At 38.4% G+C, this 6,463-nt stretch overlaps 1 protein-coding gene and 1 long non-coding RNA gene across 3 annotated transcripts in view; both read right to left on the bottom strand.

The window, feature by feature from the left end:
* The window catches only part of LOC107669949 (trafficking protein particle complex subunit 9-like), a 252,767-nt gene that overhangs the window by 152,567 nt on the left and 93,737 nt on the right, over positions 1 to 6,463 (bottom strand). The gene's annotated exons all lie outside the window — the stretch shown is intronic.
* LOC107669965 (uncharacterized) lies at positions 2,657 to 4,224 on the bottom strand. The gene is made up of 4 exons (XR_001632049.1): positions 4,142 to 4,224; positions 3,748 to 3,754; positions 3,500 to 3,506; positions 2,657 to 2,667 (listed from the first exon to the last, which is right to left on the bottom strand). It is a non-coding gene; the product is annotated as an uncharacterized LOC107669965 (long non-coding RNA).

The following is a 6,463-nucleotide window of genomic DNA, read 5'->3' as shown; positions in this document are numbered from 1 at the left end:
GTCTGACGCATGCGGGTTCTCGCGTTATTTCCTTATCACTTCTCGCGTGTGTTTTGTTGTGAAACGTAGTTTGCGGACCAGACAGAGCTGTCGGCGATTCTTCCTATTGTGAAGTCATGCAGTGTGAAACCCCCTGTCACCAATCCATCGTGCAATGTGAACACAGCAGCAATTGAATGCTACCCCAGATAGTCACGCAGTGTGAAAACAACGGCGATCCGACGAGTTTGAAAATCATGCAGTGTGAACTCGGCATAAGGAGAAATGCAATTGAGAGTTTGATCCTGGTGTGTAACGCGAATCTTACAAACTTGCTCTCTCTGTTCATCTCGTCATCTCCCTGTGTGTGTGAAGACACAAGGAGCGCCTGTTCAGAGCTTCATTCAGATGCTAAAAGCTCCCAAACCTCACTGAGGATGAATAATAGACAGAGGCCAAATAACGAAGTCAAATGAGTGCTGCACAACACATCTGTGAACATTTAAATGAGTGTCTGCCCTACAGACACATGATCCTTATGAATCACAGCTTTGATTTTCATTCCCACATCAAAGATCGAAGAACGCATGAATAAGATGCTGCATTACAATGACAGTCATCAGACATTCACAGGAAAAACGCTTCAAATTCAACCCGCTGACTCGTATTAACACCTGCCACCTGTTTGTCTGAGGCCTGACCAAGGGTTTGACCACTTCCCAGTGAACAAAACAGATTCACATTTTCACTTAAGCACATTGACAAACTCTGGTGTCTATGAGCAGAACCTTGATTTTAGTCACAAAAGAGTGTCCGAAGTCAGATGTTTGACCTTCAACATGACACTAGAGCCAAGAACCACCATTTAAACAGGAAGAGACTGTCTGATTCACATGCACATGACCAACCACAGTTTAAGGGCTGGGAGACCTTCAAAATCTCTGAAAACATATGGTCTGCTCATGGATATGTCCATGGATAAGCATCACAAAACTTTATTCATGCTCCACCTGCAGTCCAAATTATATGAGCTTCTATTTAAACTATATGAACTGCATATTTAAAATGTTATTTGGGTAAACACACCTTCATGCTATGAAAACAAGGCTCATTATTGAATGCAACAATTAACATTGCGCCAAGCGCTACACAGCTGATGGAAAGCTGCCAATCAACATAATTTAATTAAAAAGGGATGAACATTTTGTAGTGATCATGATTTGCATAAAGCATTTAGAGAAGCAGGTGCTAAAAGAAAATATGCAAATAAAAGGAAGAAGTCATTCTTAGTGAATTACTTGCTGTTTTAGAAGTAATTCTTAGTGAATTACTACCATTCAAAAGTTTTGGGTCAGTAAGATATATTGTTTAAGAAATTAATCTTTTTATTCAGCAAGGACAGATTAAATTGATCAAAAGTGGCAGTAAAGTCAATAATGTTACAAAAGACTTCTATTTAAAAAAAAAAATGCTGTTGAACTTTGCATATTTAAAATGTTATTTGGGTAAACACACCTTCATGCTATGAAAACAAGGCTCATTATTGAATGCAACAATTAACATTGCGCCAAGCGCTACACAGCTGATGGAAAGCTGCCAATCAACATAATTTAATTAAAAAGGGATGAACATTTTGTAGTGATCATGATTTGCATAAAGCATTTAGAGAAGCAGGTGCTAAAAGAAAATATGCAAATAAAAGGAAGAAGTCATTCTTAGTGAATTACTTGCTGTTTTAGAAGTAATTCTTAGTGAATTACTACCATTCAAAAGTTTTGGGTCAGTAAGATATATTTTTTAAGAAATTAATCTTTTTATTCAGCAAGGACAGATCAAATTGATCAAAAGTGGCAGTAAAGTCAATAATGTTACAAAAGACTTCTATTTAAAAAAAAAAAATGCTGTTGAACTTTCGATTCATCAAAGAATCCTGATTAAAAATTGTATCACAGTTTCCACAAAAATATGCATATGCAAAATATATTTGTGGAAATACACTGTAAAGCAGCACTGTTGTTGTATTATCAAACTGTTTTCAACATTGATAATAATAAGAAATGTTTCTTGAGCAGCAAATCAGCATATTACAATTATTTCTGAAGGATCATGTGACACTGAAGACTGGAGTAATGATGCTGAAAATTCAGCTTTGCGTCACAGGAATAAATTACATTTTAGAATATATTCAAATAGAAAATACAAGTCATTTTGAATTGTAATAATATTTCACATGACTGTTTTTATTGTATTTTTGATCAAACAAATGCAGCCTTGGTGAGCAGCATAAAAGTTTTATTTTAAAATACTATAACATCTTACCGACCCCAAACTTGACCAGTAGTGTATAGAGAATAAGATTTTAGATAAATCAAACATCCATCTACACTTCAGAACTTTTCCTCCAATTATGGTAACAGTTACACTGACAAACAGAGCGAATATTAAACTAGACTGAACCCACGTTGCTGTTTTAGCATTTTAATTCTCAGTGTCTGCTCTTCCCCAGAGCTTATCTATTCCAGCTGTCTCTCGAGAGCCATGATCCTCTCTTCAGAAGAACACGGATGGAAATAAACAACCCAGACAGATGTTAAACCCTGCTCCACAACAACACGCTCCCGGGCCTGTGAGCCGTCATCCTGGAGGGCTTCTTCCTGGCAGCAATCCTGAATGGATCAGGACAGCAGACTACATCCATCCCGATCGCGTATGCCTGCCAAAGCTACAATCTGTTTTTTTGGAGCCTGGGGATCTCAAACCATGAGTTTAAACTCCGAAGTCTCTGCAAAAGGCAAAATGTACAATTAGCATGCGGCTAATGAGGCTACAGAACCCATGGAACTAAGTTAAGAACACAAAAATAGAGCATGGATTATTTTTTCTAGTGATTTTATCTAGATTTAATTTTAACGTCCCAAACATATTAGCATATAAACAGTGATTTCATACAGTCTCCGTTTCAGGTGGCGTGTTGACAGACTGTTGATGGATCATCTGAAGCATATTGCGCATACTAATGAAGCTTTCCAAAATCACAATCTCAGATTGGCAATCTTTACATGATTTACGGGAATCTATTTCAACCTTTTTTATGTTCATCTCCTAATTGCTGTGAGTCACCAAACAGAAAAAACAGTCACGCTTGCTTTATGCTCCCAAGCTGCCAAGACACTGAATCTTTGAAAGATATTCAAAAGTTGAGACTTTCAATATAAAAGCCTGGCTATGTGAAACTAATTTTCATATACACTACAGTCTGAAAATAGCCACTGTGTACAATTAAATTATTCAAAATTACAGTCAAATGCCATCAAGTGCAAAATGGAAAGTTGAGGAGAGGAAGAAAAGGAGGGAGGCCCACAACTCAAGCTCTCCACACTAATTTGTTGGGGACTCAAATATTCAATAATTCATAATTCTGTGCGAGTGAATGCTAAAAACAGTGTGCAGACGGGTGAGTCGGCTTTATAAACAGCTGAGCAGTGACCATAATTCACCACGGTGCGGCCGGGCTTGAAACTCCGTTGCTAGGAGACACAGAGTTGCCGATGGCAGTGACTTCTGCTTTCTCATGTGTTAAACAGAGGTGACAAACGAAGAAATCTGTGGGTTCTGTACTGAAAAATACAGTAATCGAAAACTTTGTGTAATTGAAAGTAAGTAATTGAAATTACTTTGTGTTCATTCAACATGCATAGGTGCCATACAATCATTTTAAATGCACATATAATGTTAGCCAAGGTTTTTAATTTCATGACAATTTTCCACTTTCTTTCTGACCTTTACAATTAAATGGCTGTTTTTGCTATTGGACCTTATACATATTGTGACGAGTCGGCTGCCTCCCCCTAATTATCAGCATCACCCTGTCCCTTAATCGCCGCCCTTCGCCAGGCTCCCGACAGGAGTGGGTGCGTGAGAGATACACGCTGGTGTCCTCGTGGGTCCAGGAGGGGTGCGTAGAGGAACTCCCGTGCCGCCAGAGTCGTGAGCTGCCGGACCCGCAGTCCGGACAAGAACCGCACCCGTTACACGGCCGTCGGGCAAAGATGCTGGGCTGTCTAGTCCCTTCAAGTGCCGTGGGCAGAGAGAAGGACGAAGCCGCTGATAGAAGCCGCCGCCCCTCGCGCCCCGGACCGGAGAGGGGAGCGCGTGCGGCCACCGGACTCTGCCCCTTACATGGACCCTTCCTTCCTGACCACTGCCCTTCCCTGCACGAACCCCGCAGCACGACGAGGACACCAGATCCCCTATTTTATTTTGGACACTTGATTTCCCCTTTTTCCTGGACACATTGTATATTTTATTTTGTTAATAAAAGCCTCTCCGAGGCCTGACGCCACACCCACTGTGTCTGTCGTTCGGTCATCCCATGACAATATACAATATGTAAATGATTTTTTAAAAAAAAGGTTAAATTGATAAAAAGAAAGAACAACAGCTGGATAGACAGACAGACAGATAGATTGATAGACAGACAGACGCACAGATAGACAGGTAGATAGATAGCCAGATAAATGGATAGGGAGATGGACAGATGAGTAGACTGATAGAAAGATGACTAAAGAAACAGACAGGCAGACACAATATTAGAATGAGAGAAAGAACGTTAGAACATAAGACAGAACAAAACATCAGACTGAATGATAGCAAGAACGATTGCTTGAACACAGAACAACAGAAAGAACAGCAGACGGAATAAAACAGAACAGTAGAACAAGAAAGAAAATGATCGAGAGAATGCTAGAACATTAGATAGAACAATACAAAGAACAATAGAATGTTAGAACCAGAGAGTGAACTAAAGAACATAAGATAGAGCAATAGATCTAAAGAATGATAGAGAGAACGATAGAGCATTAGGACAGAATGAAAGATAATGAAAGCACAATAGACAGAATGTTAGAACCAGAGAAAAACAATAGAGAATGATATAACATTAGATAAAATGATATATAGAAAGAATGATAAAATGTTAGTATCAATGAAAGAATGAATAACAGAACATTAGATAGAACGATAGAAAGGATAATATACACAAATTAGAATTAGCCCAAAAAAACAGCAATATATTTAGAGAAAACGAGAGATATATGAACGAAATAATGACAGGATGAACAAGATAACATTAGGATGATAGATAGAAGGAATGATGGACAGAATGTTAGAATGATAGAACAAAAGAAGAATGATATATAGAAAGAACGGTGCAATGTTAAAACCAGAGAAAGAACGATAGAACATAAGACAGAAATGATAGAGAGCATGTTATAATGCAGAAGAACAATAAAAAGATTACATTAGAGTAGACAGAAAAAATATATAGAAAGAATGATCAAATGTTCCAACCAAATAATGATAGAGAGACAAGAGAATGATAGAATGATCAAGAGAATAAAACATTAGAATGACAGAAAGAAAGAATAATAAACAGAACGTTAGAACAAGTTATAGAATGTTACAACGACAGAGTGCTTTATAGAAAGGACAATAGAATGTTGGAACCAGAGAAAGACTGAGAGATCATAAGATACGCAGAATGACAACGAATAAGACAGAACGATATAATGACAGAAAGAACAACAGACAGAATAACAGAAATGGCAGAAAGAATGTTAGAGAAAGAACAACAGAATGACAGGCAGAATGTTTATTTAGAAGGAGATTGACAGACTGACAGTTTTATATTAGTATGACACACAAACGCTTGTTAAAATTATCTAATAAGAGCTAAACGGAGATCTACAGCCATAAGAATCTGAAGATACTGAGGGGCTTTAAATCAAGTTCTGGACTGAAACATTCATAGACACAGGAGGGACAGATAAACCAACAACACCGAGCACTATTTCAAAAATTATTAAAGGTCCCATATTGTCAAAACTGAAATTTCCTTGTTTTTTTTTATGATAACTGAGGTCTAGGGGCTATTTAACTACCATATAAGTTTCAAATTATTATATATAAATCGTCAGTTTGTTGTGTGCATGTGTGTAAAACAGACATTATTTCATACACGACATAGTCGTGAGATGCGAGAAACATAGACAAATGGCATGAAATCTGTAGACGCGCCCATACCAACAAAAGACAATACTTTATTGAACCTTTTATTGAATATGGGACGATCTGATTTGTATCGTGAAAAGCGCTGTACAAATAAACTTGACTTGACTTGACTTTTCTAATACGAAGTGTGCGCTGCAAACGCGAGCATTTTTGATGATCGTTTCTGTATTACGTCGATTCTGGCACCCAACATCACAACAAGATGATATTTTAAGCTCCTTATGTAGCCGAATCTGCGCTGGTTTGAATGGGCCGCCTCCAGTTTCTCCTTTGTTTTGCTGCCTCCAGCTAGCGCCGTGACGTCGGCTGACCCTGGTTACCTGTGGTTGGCAGGCCAATTCAGAAGAGAGACTCATGAATATTAATTAGACAGGCCAAAATCGACCTGTTCTCAGCAGAGCTCCTGAGAGAGGAG

This window comes from Sinocyclocheilus anshuiensis, unplaced genomic scaffold (assembly GCF_001515605.1).
Source record: "Sinocyclocheilus anshuiensis isolate Anshui unplaced genomic scaffold, SAMN03320099.WGS_v1.1 scaffold160, whole genome shotgun sequence".
NCBI lineage: Eukaryota > Metazoa > Chordata > Actinopteri > Cypriniformes > Cyprinidae > Sinocyclocheilus > Sinocyclocheilus anshuiensis.
Note: the sequence above shows the minus strand (reverse complement) of the source record. Positions and strands in the feature narration are given on the sequence as shown.